This window comes from Sapajus apella, unplaced genomic scaffold, assembly GCF_009761245.1.
Source record: "Sapajus apella isolate SASKATOON/1434 unplaced genomic scaffold, GSC_monkey_1.0 scaffold103, whole genome shotgun sequence".
Taxonomy (NCBI): domain Eukaryota; kingdom Metazoa; phylum Chordata; class Mammalia; order Primates; family Cebidae; genus Sapajus; species Sapajus apella.
The window spans coordinates 3,818,682-3,833,759 of record NW_022437043.1 but is presented as its reverse complement, the minus strand read 5'-3'; the positions used below and the strand labels follow the sequence as shown (position 1 = coordinate 3,833,759).

Here is a 15,078-nt window from a genome sequence, read left to right as displayed (position 1 = left end):
GACAAGTTCTCAATCCCGCCTGAGGATTTAACTTGTAGTTTGGCTTCAGGCTTTAAGCTGTCTTTGGCTTGGAGTTGGGGTTTACCCACCCCTATCTGCCTAGACATTTGGCTCCCCCCACTCACTATCACTAGGAAAATGCCCAGTCGAACTGTGGGCTCAGGGCTGATGCAGAGACCCCAGAAATGTAGAATCACCAGTATGCAGTCCTAGCCTGGGAAAGCTGCAGGCACAAGTCTTCAACGCATGAAAACTGCTGCATGAGCTGAGCCTAGCAAAGCCATGGGGGAGGAGCTGCCTGAGATCTTAGAAGCACATAGCCCACACCAGTTGCCCAAAAGGTGGGACATGAAGTCAAGAAAGATTGTTCTGGAGCCTTAAGATTTGGTGTTGTTCACCCTGTTGGGTTTTGAACATATTGGGGATCAGTTACCCCTTTCTTCTTGACTGTTTCTTCCTTTTGGACTGGGAATGTCTATCCTATGCCTGTCCCACCACTGTATTTTGGAAGCAGATAACTTAATTTCACAGGCTTATGGCTGGAGAGAATTTGCCTCAGAAAAAATCATGCCTTGAGTCTCACCCATATATGATTTAGATGGGATTCTAGATTTTGGACTTATGTGTTGGTGCTACAGTGGTTAAGATTTTGGGGGCTATTGGGATGGAATGAATGTGTTTTGCATATGAGAAGAATGTGAGTTTTGGGGGGCAGTGAGTGGAATGCTATGGTTTGAATGTTTGCCCCCTCCAAAGCTCATGTTGAAATTTAATTGCCATTGTAATGGGAATTGGGAGATTGGACCTTTAAGAGGTGATTAGGTTGTGAGGGCTCTGCCCTCATGGGTGGGTTTAATGTCTTTAAAATGGAGCTTTCTGGAGGGGATTCTCTCTTTTTTTCTGCTCTTGTGCCACATGAAGAACAGTGTTCCTCCCCTCTGGAGGATACAACATTCAAGGTGTTATCTTGGAAGCAGGGACAGGGCCCTGGCCAGACACCAAAACTTCTAGTGCCTTGCTCTTGGATTTCCCAGCCTCTAAAACTGTAAGAAATAAATTTCTGCTCTTTGTAAATTACCCAGGTTGGCTGTGCCAGGGACCATGGACATGGGCAAACTTCAGAGCTACCAGCCCAACAGGGGCATAAAATATCCCCAAGATGATGAAGAGGAGGAACAGAAGATGCATCAGAAACAAACTGATACTCAAGAACGTGGCTACTATCAGCAGGAGGAAATAATTGTGGTGGAAGAAGCAGAAGATGACAAAAAATGGCTGCCTCAGATTATTGACAGAAAGGGTAAGGAGGAAGAGAAAGAGGAGGAACCACTGGATGAAAGCTCAGTGGAGAAAATGATCCTCACAGCTGGGCGTGGTGGCTCACGCCTGTAATCCAAGCACTTTGGAGGCCAAGGCAGGCAGATCACCTGAGGTCGGGAGTTCAAGACCAGCCTGACCAATATGGTGAAACCCCATCTTTATAAAAAAAGGGAAAAAAAAAGAAAAAGAAAATGATCCTCACATTTGAATAGAGAGCATATAAAACCAAGAACTGTGGATTAAATTTCCAGACAATCCACAGACGTTCTTGAAATCCCAACTGGACTTACATAACATCATTCAGAAGACGCATGCGGTGGCCGCCATGCCAGACCTGTACCACCTTCTGCTGGAGCTGAATGCTGTGCAGTCACTTCTTGGGTTGGTTGGACATGATAACACAGATGTGTCCATAGCTGGGGTTGATTTGAATCAGGAATTAATAGATATAGATATCTTCTATGAGAGCGAAGAGGGAGCAGAAGTACTCATCAATGCTCTGGTGGAGGAGCAGGTGATAGCGCTGCTGGCATGCAATGTGGAGTGCCTAGATGAGTCTGTGAAGGAGGAGGCCAATGGTGTCCGTAACACTCTTGGTATTGTGGAAACCATGGCTGAGTTCTAGCTGGAGATGTGTACAAAAGGTGCCCAGCAGGGTTTTCTGTAGTGGCTATTGAAGAGGCTGAAGGCAAAGAAGCCTTTTGATGCCAACAAACTGTATTGCAGTGAAATGCTGACCATATCGCTCCAGGACAACGATAAAAACAGGAAATTGCTTGGGGAGCTGGATGAAATTGATGCACTTATTCAGCCGTTATCTGTGTTTAAAAGACACAATCCAGGCACTGCAAACAGGAGATGATGGAGAATCTGTTTGATTCACTCTGCTTCTACCTAATGCTCAGTTCCAGTCGTGAGCACTTCCTGAAGGATGAGGGTCTTCAGTTGATGACTCTCATGCTCAGGGAAAAGAAGATCTCACGGAGCGGTGCCCTGAAAGTGCTGATTGCATCCAAGGGCATCTACAACTGCAGTAATTTGTTGACCTTTGGCCAGGTGCAGTGGCTCACACCTGTAATCCCAGCACTTTGGGAGGCCCAGGCGGGCAGATCACCTGAGGTTGGGGGTTTGAGACCAGCCTATCAGCATGGAGGAACTCCATCTCTACTAAAAATAGAAAAAATTAGCCGGGCGTGGTGGCACATGCCTGTAATCCCAGCTACTTGGGAGGCTGAGGCAGGAGAACGGTTTGAACCTGGGAGGCGGAGGTTGTGGAGAGCCGAGATGGCGCCATTGCACTCCAGCCTGGGCAACAAGAGTGAAACTCCATCTCAAAAAAAAAAGAATTGTTGACATTCTTGGCTCATGAACCATCTTTCCCCTCTTTATGAAATTCCCCAGGAAGATCAAGAAAGTGGGTACCACTGACAAGGAACATGAAGAGCACATCTGTTCCATCGTGGCTTCCCTTTTTCAGAATCTGAGAGGGCATCAGCGAACCTGACTTCTGAATAAATTCACTGAAAATGACAGTGAGAAAGTTGACAGACTAATGGAGTTGCATTTTCCATATCTGGGTGCAATGCAGGTGGCAGACAAGAGGATTGAAGGGGAAAAACATCAAAGACATGGCCCAGCGTGGACAGATCATAGACAATGGCATGAGGATGAGTTCTGCCTCCAGTGCTTGGGTGCAGGGCTCTTTGTTCTCCAGTGCATCTGCTCCATTATGACCAAGATCTGCAATGCCAGTGTCCCCCAGATTTGCCAGAGGGTTCACCAGATCCTAAACATGTGAGGATGCACCATCATCAAAATTGTCAGGCATATCATCAAGCCGTATGCGGAGTTCCGGGAGAAGGTGCAAAAGCATGTCCTCGGCTTGCTTGAAAACTTCTAGAGGCCTCTTGACCCTGTGCATTGTGGACTCTCTCAGCTTCCCTTCCAGAAGCAGTTTCTAGACAGCTGTGTGTGGCTTTTGGACAATTAAAGTTAGTTTGGCTTAAAAAATAACATGAAATAGCCAGGTATTCTGTTACAGCATCACAAAATGAACTAAGACACTTGGTTACCTTGGGTTAGGCAAAAATCTCTTAGATATACACAAAACATGAAAGAACAAATAGAGAAATTGGGCTTCATCAAAATTATAAAGCTTTTGGGCTTCAAATGGCACTTCAGAAAATGAAAAGGGCCGGACGCGGTGGCTCACACTTGTAATCCCAACGCTTTGGGAGCTGAGGTGGGTGGATCACCTGAGATCAGGAGTTCAAGAGCAGCCTGACCAACACAGAGAAACCCCGTTTCTACTAAAAATACAAAAATTAGCCAGGTGTGGTGGCACATGCTTGTAATCCCAGTTACTTGGGGGGCTGAGGCACAAGAATCACCTGGGCCTGGGAGGCGGAAGTTATGATGAGCTGAGATCACACCACTGCACTCCAGTCTGGACACCAAGAGCAAAACTCTGTCTCAAAAAAGAAGGAAGAAAAGAAAGAAAAGAAAAGAGAAAAGAAAGAAAGAAAATGAAAAGACAATCCATAGACCAGAAAAAATATTTCAAATCATATTTCTGGTAAAGGACTTGTGTCCAGAATGGACAAAAAACTCTTACAGCTAAATAATAAGAAGACAAGCAACTCAATTAAAAAATGGACAATGGGCAAAAGTTTGCAATGCACATTTGACCAAAGAAGATACACGAATGACCAATAAGCACATGAAAAGGTGTTCTACATTATTAATTTTGAGAGAAACGCAAATTCAATCCACAATGAACTACCATTTCATACTCATAGAACAATGGTGAGGATGTGGAGAAACTAGAACCTTCATACATTGCTGGTGGGAATGAAAAGTGAGACAGCCGATTTGGAAAACTAGTTTGGCAGTTTCTTAGAGTTACCATAAAATCCAACAATTTTCTAAATATCTAGAGTGAAATGAAAACATATTATAACATGCAAAAACTTGTACACCAACATCCTGGGAACGTAATTCATAGTAGCCAAAAAGTGAAAATAATCCAAATGTCCATCACCTGAAGAATGGATTTAAAAATGTGTGGGTCAGGCACAGTGGCTCACACCTGTAATCCCAGCACTTTGGGAAGCCAAGACTGCTGGATAGCTTGAGTCCAGGTGTTCAAGACTAGCCTGGGCAACATGGCAAAATCCCATCTCTACAGAAAATACAAGAATTAGCTGGGTGCGGTGCTGTGCATCTGTAGTCCCAACCATGTGGGAAGCTGAGTTGGGAGGATCACTTGAGCCGTGAGCCCTGATTGCAGCACTGCACTGCAGCCTGGGCAACAGAGTGAGACCCAATCCAAAAAAAAAAAAAAAAAAAAAGAACGAAGTACTGATACATGCTATAACATGGATGAACCTCAAAAACATTATGCTGAGGGAAAGAAGCCAGATGCAAAAGACCACATATTATATGATTCCATTTATATGACATGTTCAGAATAGGGAAATCTATAGGGATAGAAAGCAATTTAATGGTTGCCTGGTGTTGCGGGTAGAGGGTGGGAATTGCAAATATCATGCACAATCTTTTTGGAGTGATATATATATATATATATTTGTTTGTTTGTTTGTTTTTTTGAGACAGTTTCGCTCTTGTTGCCCAGGCTAGAGTGCAATGGTGTTATCTCAGCTCACCGCGACCTCTGCCTCCTGGGTTCAAGCAATTCTCCTGCCTCAGCCTCCCAAGTAGCTGGGATTACGTGTGTCACTACACCCGGCTAATTTTGTATTTTTAGTAGAAACAGGGTTTCTCCATGTTGCCCAGGCTAGTCTTGAACTCTTGGGCTCAAGCTATCCACCGGCCTTGGCCTTCCAAAGTTCTGGGATTACAGGAGTGAGCCACCACGCATGGCCTCTTTTTCTCTCTTTCTATTTCTGTCCCTTGTTTTTTGTTTTTTTTTTTCCTCCAAGTGGAAGATGCTGAAATTGTTGGCTTGACGAAGTTTTCTGAGTGGAGTATGGGAAGGTTTTGCAGAAAACGTTAATTTATGGGTAGAAATTTCTTTTTTTTTTTTTTTTGAGATGGAGTTTCACTCTTGTTACCCAAGCTGGAGTGCAATGGCCCGATCTCGGCTCACTGCAACCTCCGCCTCCTGGGTTCAAGCAATTCTCCTGCCTCAGCCTCCTGAGTAGCTGGGATTACAGGCACACACCACCATGCCCAGCTAATTTTTTGTATTTTTCGTAGAGATGGGGTTGCACCATGTTGACCAGGATGGTCTCGATCTCTTGACCTCGTGATCCACCCGTGTCGGCCTCCCAAAGTGCTGGGATTATAGGTGTGAGCCACCACACCCGGCCATTCTTAGAGAAGAAGGAATTGGTGGGGTAAAGAGAATAAAGTAAATGTTCCAGGAAGGGAAATAAATATGGGGGAAGAATTTGATTCAGCAGTTGCTAGCTTATGTGTAGAGAAGAACAAAGGTATTTACTTGGCTAAGATTATTACAATGACAGATTTTTAAGGAATGTGAGTCGGGTGGGGAGGATAGTTGAAGAAGACCGGAAAATTACCAATTTGAAATTTGTTTGAAATTCTTCACAGCTCTCACAGTGCATGGATAAGACTTTAGTTGAAATAGCTTCCAGAATCGGCTTACTGAATTCCTGGAAATAAACTGTTTTAAGAGTTTGTACGTTTCAGAAACTCATGGAGTTTAGAATGCCAAGACAAAGGCCTTCAATTTAGCAAGGATAAACCAGAGTTTACCACTGGGATCTCCTAGGCTGTCCTGGAGAAACTTCTAAAATTTTCAATATGTATCATAGGATTTTCCTACAGACATGGAAAAGGAGAAAACCCTTACACAAGACTGTAGTCTTGTCCACCAAAAGTCTTCATTTTACACTTCTACTTGGTTGGTGTATGAAATGCACTTTCATGTGGCTGCTGAAAGCAAAAGATGACTGTGGCCACATGGGGGCAGCAGACACCTGGTTTTCCGAGCCCGAGCTCCAGAAATTGTGCTAAAAGGAGAAAGATCTTCCACATTTATTCTCTGGTCTAAATGTCTCTTCCGTACTGCCGAACTGGGGGAAATGAATATCTTTAAAATACTAACAAAGAAATCTCACGTGCTAATCAGAGGTTGGCAAGGCCTTGCTTTTTTGTGTTTCTAATGGCTAGTTTCTCACAGGTCATTTTTTGGCTATTAGGAACATCCTCCGACAATCACAGTGCCTGGCACCTAATGATAGCTTAATAAACATTGGTTATCCTTAGTGTTTTTGGAAGGTAACCACTCCAACTCACCAAAACACATCCTCTAAGATCTCAGACCACAGTATCCAGAAAAGGCTGCATCTCTTTAGCTAAGAGTATTCCCATTGCCTAGCAGGCCTCCACGTTTTCTGCAGTTCTGCAGTGAATCTAGAGACATGGTTCAGTCTCCAGCTTCTCACAGCAACTTGTCAAATCAGTGATTCTGAGAAAAGCCACCTAGCTCTTTGGGTCTCTCGCTGACGCCCCCTGCCTATTCAATACTTGTTGAAATGCCTACTCTTTCTTAAGCGCTCCTCATACATGATTTCATTTACCATTTCTCTATGTCAGAAAGCTGTTTCTTTCTTTTTTCTTTTTCTTTTTCTTTTCTTTTCTTTTTTTTTTTTTTTTTGACACGGAGTCTTACTCTGTTGCCAGGCTGGAGTGCAGTGGTGCGATCTCGGCTCACTGCAACCTCCGCCTCCCAGGTTCAAGCGATTCCCCTACCTCAGCCTCCCAAGTAGCTGGGATTACAGGCGTGCGCCACCACACTCGGCTAATTTTTTGTATTTTAGTAGAGACAGGGTTTCACCATGCTGGCCAGGATGGTCTCGATCTCCTGACCTCGTGATCTGCCTGCCTCGGCCTCCCAAAGTTCTCGGATTACAGGCGTGAGTCACCACGCCAGGCCAGGAAAGCAATTTCATGCCTATGTTTGCAGATACTGGTCCTTCTGCCTGGAATACCCTTTCTTTCTTCTCAGTCTAATTCCTATATGTCTTTCCAATCCAGCTCATGGCATGCCCTGTTCTGGAAACCCCACAACAGTTTAGATATAGCCAAAATGGGCTACTGTAAGCACATGATGTTACTCTCCGCACAGTGTTGGGATCACAGGCTTGGCCATCTTCCTCTCCCATGAGACCACAGCTCCCTGTGCTCAGAGCCCTGCCTCACTCTTCCTGGCATCCCCAGAGGCCTGCAGAGTTTCTGGCACATTGGAGCTGCTCCAGAAAAGTTTATGGAGTGAGCAAATGAATCAATCCATTTATCCCTGAATGAGATGTTTCCTTTCCCTTCCTTTCCCCAGTTAAAATGCTTTGATTTTTTTTTTTTAAACTTCTCTTAGGAAATTATTTTAAAAATAAGCACTCAGCTTCTACCTCCTACACAAGGAGCATCAGAGAATACCAATGAACCATCGTTTACAAGTGGGACTTTCTGCAGAAGGAAGTGTGTAGCATGAACCTCTGTCGACATCCCAGGCGCTGTGGGGTCCTATGGGGATATGGACCAAGCTCCATGCGTGCAGCTCTGAGAGATGCCTTCATATCAGCAGCAGCTGTTAGTGGCATTAAGACGTGAATGGCTTCCAGAAGCCCTCAGTGTTTTAAGGACACTATTCGTCAATTCTCACAGAATCCTTCAAAGATAAGCAAGAGAAATGGAGAATTTATCGCTTCTAGGCCTTTTGGCTAAGATCAAGTGAGAAATGGAGAATTTGTTTCCTGGCCTTCTTTTCTCTCCTCTCTTTCTTCTTACAGTCGGAGAGTTAGAATTCAGAGAAAGGTTAAGCAAATCGCCTCGCTTCACTTAAAAGAGAACAGTCAAGCCAGAACTCAGTCTGGTGCTCATTCCACAAAGCTGTGCTTCCTGTAACTTAAACAGGTCTGTGTTTTAATGAATTCGTGGCATATGGGCCATAATAATCAAAGCGCCTGGCATTTCCTGGAATTTATGATCTGGTGGGGAATAGGTCATTTTCTACTTTTGAATGAATTTTCACGTGCCTAGCTTTGGAGTTGAGAAACTTGACAGAAATGAACATAGTTTCTGGAATAAGTAATGCTCTGTTTGTTTGCACTGCTATCTGTATCCATATCTTCTTTGTGTCCTCTCAAACCTCATCCCTAGCCATGAACTATTGTCTCTACTTCTCTAGCATTTTAAGAGTCAGTGGCAATATAGTGTTCTCCCAAGTCTGTTGTGGGAGAAGAAAATTATTTGGATTGCTGTCTTCTCTGTGAAGTTCCAGTGAAGTTCATAGCCCTTCATCATCCATCATCCCTGGTGACCTATAGCTGTTGAAAAAATGGTTGTCTTTATAGACAAAGAACTCTCCCCCTGACCTGGATTTGTGTTTCTGATTTCTAAGAAACCGTGTTGATCCAGGTAGCAGTGAAAGTCTGTGAACTCATAAATGGCCTGACCAATGTACTCTTTTCTTTTCTTTTTCTTTTTTTTTTTTTTTTTTTTTTTGAGACAGGCTGGAGTGCAGGTGTGCGATATCTGCTAACTGCAACCTCCACCTCCAGGTTCAAGGGATTCTCCTGCCTCAGCCTCTCAAGTAGCTAGGATTATAGGTGCCCACCACCACGTCTGGCTAATTTTTGTATATTTAGTAGAGACAGGGTTTCACCATGTTGGCCAGGCTGGTCTCGAACTCCTGACCTCAGGTGATCCACTCTCCTCGGCCTCCCACAGTGCTGGGATTACAGCCCAATGTGCTCTGTTTTCAACGGAGTCTTCCAGAATTGCCTTGAGTGTGACAGCAGTAGCTGGTTTCCCAAAGATCTATTTGGTCCCACTTGCTGAGAAAGTTGCCATTGAGTATGTGTTGTGGGCATCTAAATCTCAGTAAAGGTTATACCAATGCTAATGAGCTGAAGTAAATATCTATGCCACCAATATTGATGTTTGTGTTGTGTTTCTGAAATGAATTGAAGTTCCCCCAAAGCCTGACCTTCTCTTCTCCAGCAAATCCTTGGTTGCAGTGGATGGTAGTAATTTTTTAGTGGCATTAAATTAAGTTTCTCCGGACTGCCTTTTAAAGGAGCTTTGTCCATGCTTTTTTTTTTTTTTTTCCTAGTATCTTATATGTTCAGTTCTTACTGGCTTACTCTTTAAAAAATGGAATCCCTGAATATCTCTGTGAAATGCATTCTTTTCTGAGACAGACTGTCATGGGAGCTATTTAGAGCCTACATCATTTTGTTTGAGAGCTGAATGATGCGCTTTTCCAAGCATATTCTTAACTAAAACAATAAAAGACTTCAAGTTTGCCGAGTATTTCCAGACCCAGGCAATGTCAGGGAACCATAGATCGCCAGGGTCTTCTATTATCCTAGCAGGCCTCTAGAAGCAACACTAGAATTTCTAGAAGGGGACTTCAGCATGCTAAAGCCATTGGCACAACCCTGGCTTACTGGCAGCCAGGAAGCTTCTTTTCTCTGTGTTGAAGTTACCCCTGTAATACACCCAAGTTAAAATATTTGGAATTCCTAACCCTATATAATAAGGAGGAAACCGGCCCAGTGCCATGGCTCATGCCTGTAATCCCAACACTTTGGGAGGCTGAGGCGGGTGGATCAGAAGGTCAGGAGATCAAGACCATCCTGGCTAACACAGTGAAACCCTGTCACTACTAGAAATACAAAAAAAATTAGCTGGGAGTGGTGGCACGCACCTCGGGAGACTGAGGCAGGAGAATCACTTGAACCTGGGAGGCAGAGGTTGCAGTGAGCCAAGGTCACGCCATTGAACTCCAACCTGGTGACAGAGCGAGACTCCGTCTCAACATAATAATAATAATAATAATGAGAAGACTTCTAACTTTCAATAAACACTTGGAAAGTGAGGAAATACGTTTCCTGGGTTTGGAATTTATTACAGATGTGCAAGACTCAGGGTCCATAATGGGCACACAAAGTCCTCCTGTCACTGACAGGCTGGGGGAGAAACTCAATTGGGGCAGGTACACAGTATCTAGGCTGGGTCTCATGAACACTTGATGGGACAAGACTGTTCCCATGGTACTTCCCCGAGGTTAACCAGGTGTGACAGGGGAAAGTGATAGCCGCGTGATTCATGAATGTGTATAACCAAACTGTCCCAGGCTATGTTCATGGGTCAAATAGGAGACCAATGTCTGAGGTCAGGTTTCAGGCTGCTGCATGTGCTGGCCTCTGAGCAGAAGGAAAGGGAAGCAGTGTCACCTTGAATGACAACCCCCATGCTTGCTTCGACCCCAGTTAGGAAGGGAATTGGTAGGGGCGTAGATGAAGAACTGTTTCGTTTCTTTCCCTTTCTCTGCTGACACATGAGACTAGACCAGGAGAAAACAGAAAGCTCATAATTTTATTTGGCCTTCATTGAGTGTAGGCTGGTATCATTTCATTTAGTTGGATCTTATAGGGGTTCTCAGATTCACAACCTATTTACTGGGTTTCTAAAATGATTATTTTAAAATTTGAACGATGGATGGGAATATTCCACAGTTTATTGTGGGAGGGAGAATATAGCCAGAGAAACAATGACCTGTGGTGTAAGGCCATAGGCATGTCAAAATCAGAATCTGTACCACTTCAAATAACTTCCTCTTGAATCTCAGATTACCTTGGGAAAGTGGATGACTTTTTGCACTAGCATTTCAAAACATTTAAGCTTCCGTAATGATGGCTTGATTTAATTCCAAATGCATTACCTCCTACAGATACAACATGAGAGCAGAAATTGACTTTGTAAATAGTGTGGATCAAACGAGGCCCAGTGCTTGCACAAACCAGTAAGTGGCAAAACCAAGACTAGAATATCAGAATGTAGAGCTTTGTCTGTTGAGCAAGGTTTCCTTTGTTTTTACCAAATTTTGAGGCCATGCATTTGTTGAATGAATTCTACTTTAGATTCATTCAGTACAATATTTTTCTCTTTTTCTTACAAAAGGTAGTACAACAAAGAAATGTTGAATTCCATTTGCCGCTCTGCTATTTACATGTTGTATCACATGAAGCACATACAAAGTTAAAGAAGTCACTGTGTAGGACGGAGGCGGTGGCTCACGCCTGTAATCCCAGCACTTTGGGAGGCTGAGGTGGGCAGATCATGAAGCCAGGAGTTCGAGACCAGCCTGACCAAGATGGAGAAACGCTATCGCTACTAAAAATACAAAAAAAAAAAAAAAAATTAGCCAGGCATGGTGGCGTGCACCTGAGTAGCCTGTAATCCCAGCTACTCAGGAGGCTGAGGCAGGAGAATTGCTTGAATCTGGGAGGCGGAGATTGCAGTGAGCCGAGATTGTGTTACTGCACTCCAGCCTGGGCAACAGAGCAAGACTCTGTCGAGGTAGGCTTATCAACTGAATTTAAAGAGATATTGCTAGTGAAATTTTAATATGTTTTTATTTTAACAAACAGTTAAGTTAGTGAATTCCTTACTCTTAAACAGATTCTGATAAGAAGGATACATTACTTGAGATTGTTTAATCCAGCAAAAGTTTTACCCTGTATTTTAACTATTCCCACAGTTGATAGGGAATTGGTTTATGAGGCAATTCCTTTTTTCCTTTTTATTTATTTTTGGATTTTATTTTTAAGTAATAATATTTTTGTTTGTATGGGAATTGTGGCCTGTCCTTTATCCTTTCTCAAAGAATAAAAATCCTACTCATTTTCCATAACTGGTTTCAATATCAGTTTCTTTGTGAAGCATTGATTTCTAATCCCTTCACAGATTCTAGAATAAATTCCTTCCTCTTCCATATTCTCAAGAGTATTTCATTAGGCATCTATTCTAACACTTAGTTAATTCTGCCCATCTGAGTTCATTTATTTGTTGAGCATCTGCTATGTACCAGGCACTGGTCTAAGCTGAGGGATTAGTAGAACTGTAAACAAAGTAGATAAAGTCTCCAGTCTCGCAGAGGTTATACTCTAGTGGGTGGACATGACGATAGATGAATAAGTATTGGGAGGAAGACAGAGCACAGGAAGGGAGTTAGCAAATGCCAGGGAGAGGTGAGTTTCTATTTTGTATTGGGTGGTTGGAAGATGCCTCGTTAGGAAAGTGACATTTGAGCAGAAGCCTTAAGGAAGGGAGGGTGTGAGCAAGGCAGATATTTTGGGGAAGAGAATTCTAAGCCGAGGGAGTAACAACACAGAAGACTGTGCTTGGCCCGTTTGAGGAATAGCAAGTGAGTGAGGGGAAAGGCAGAAGCTCTGAAAAGGACTTGGATTTTTACTCTGAATGGGGAGCAAAGTCATTGTTAGGTGTTCTAGCTGCAGTGGTGAGAATAGACTGCTGACTGGTGAAGGGAGAGGAGAATGATGGCTTGCACTGGGAAGTGGTAAGAAGCGGTTATATTCTAGATATATTTTGAAGTAAGAACAGAATTGCGGAATTGATGAACTAGGCATGGGTGTCAGAAGTCAAGGATGCCTCCAATGTTTCTGCATTGAGCAGCTGGAAAAATGGAGTTTCCAGATACCAAAATGGGGTAGGTGGTACAAGAAACAGGCAAGGGGGGCAAGTTTAGGAGTTTTGCTCTGGGACTTGTTAATGACTTTCTTACTTTACAAATATTTTTAATTGAAACATCACATTCTAAAAGAAAAGTGCTCATCAAAGTTTTACAAAATGACTGCACCTGTAACTTGCATCCAGACTAAGAAATAAAACACTAACAGACACAGAGGCAGAGATTACAAGTAGGTATCTTGGGTAGACAAGTCTATAGTTCAGGGGAGATATACATGTGGGATTTGTCAGCATATAGATGGCAGTTAAAGCCATGAAACAAGTTGAAATTACCTTGGAAGTAAATGTGGATAGAGAAGAAAAGAGGTCTGAAGCCTGAGGTGTGGGACCTTCTAAGGTTTAATGGCTGGGGAGATGAAGAGGAAACAGCAAAAGATAGAGAGGGGCAATGGTGATGTAGGAGACCCAGAAGAGAGTGAGAACGAAGAAAGAGTACTAAGTACAGAAAGTCTGCTAAAACGATTGGGAATACGCAGTGAACAAGATCCAGGTCCTTTCCCTGCCCTCATGTCAAGTGGGGTAAGACATGACATGTTAAAAGAAAAAAAAAGACATGGAAAAAAAATCCTATCTATCTATCTACTGATCTTGCCATATCTTATTATGAAGTATAATACAGGCTTGAAAGAAATGTAACTTCTGATGGGGAGATCTGATTTACTGTAGTTAGGAAAGGCTTCTCTGAGGAAGTGACGTTTAACTTGAAGCTTGATGGATGAAAAGGGATTTTTCCAAGATCAAATTTGGGGGATGTATTAGTTTCCCAAGGCTGCTGTAACAAAATACCATAAGCTGAGTGACTTAAAACACAAGAAATTTATTCTTTCGCAGTTCTGGCAGCTAGAAGTCAGAAATCACGGTGCAGCAAGGCCATGCTCTCTGTGACTCTAGGGAAGAATTCTTTCTTGCTTCTTTCAGCTTCTGGTAGCCCCAGGCATTTCTTGACTTGTGATAGCATAATTTTAAACTCTGTCTCTACATGGCCGTCTTCTCTGTGTGTGTATCCTTGTATCCTCCTCTCTTCTTATAAAGACATCAATTATTAGGTTTAGGGCTCACCCTAAATCTAAGATGATTTCATCTTGATATCCTTAATTAGTTATGTCTGCAAAGATGCTATTTCCAAATGAGATCACGTTCTTATATTTTTTCAGACACACGGCATGCAGTCACCAAATGAAGTCACATTCTGGGGTTCTGAGTGGACACAATTTGGGGGGAACACTATTCAACCCCGTACAGGGAATGAACAGAAGGAATAACACGTCCGAAGCAGTAGTGTGCTGGAGCTGACTCAAATCTGCTGTCAAGAGCCAATTGTTAAATTTTTGTCAATTGTGTTATCTGGTTGACATTGGTAACTTGAAATTGGTCACGGTGTGAGTATTCGCATTGTGGAAATTGGCAAATGCCACAAATCATGTTTGTTTATTTTTCTTCTGGAGAGCCCATGGTTAAACATTTACCAGCACACCACTGGTTTGGAGGCCTTATATCTGAAAAGAAATGTGTCTAGCATGGCTGACCTGTAAGGAAGAGTGGACTGGAGGGGAAGGACAGGCCAGGTCATGTAGGGCCTTGAAGACCACAGTAAGGATTTTAGATTTTTTTTTTTTTTTTTTTTTTTTTTTTTTGAGACAGGGCCTTGATCTGTCTCCCAGGCTGGAGTGCAATGATGCAATCTTGGTTCACTGCAATCTCCACTGCTAGGTTCAAGTGATCCTCCCACCTCAGCCTCCCAAGTAGCTGGGACTACAGGCATGTGCCACCAAGCCCAGCTAATTTTTGTTTTGTTGTAGTTTTTTGTAGAGATGGAGTTTTGTCATGTTGCCTAGGCTAGCCTGGAACTCCTGGGCTCAAGGGATCTGTCTACTTCAGCCTTCTAAAGTGCCGGGATTACAGGTGTGAGATGTGAGCCACCACACCCAGCCAGGATTTCAGATTTTAACCCAAGTGCAACTGGGGATATCTGAGAGTTTTAATCAGGGGAGTGGCATGATCAGATTTGTATCATTATTCCAATTGTTTATATGCCAGTCTTTCCTAACAGAGAGCAAGTAGGAAATCTTTGACAGGGATTTCATCTTCATTATTTTTTGTTTCTCCCATGAATTTTGCATAGAATAGGCACTTGATAAATGCTCATCCATCTAAATGGGGTTTTACAAATACTATGCATACTAGTAAAAGCAATGGTTAATAAGCCAGCAAAAA

At 43.1% G+C, this 15,078-nt stretch overlaps 1 pseudogene; it reads left to right on the top strand.

Annotated features, from left to right (window-relative positions):
• The first annotated feature begins 1,084 nt into the window (after positions 1-1,084).
• LOC116536718 lies at positions 1,085-3,220 on the top strand (annotated as a pseudogene).
• The last annotated feature ends 11,858 nt before the right edge of the window (positions 3,221-15,078 follow it).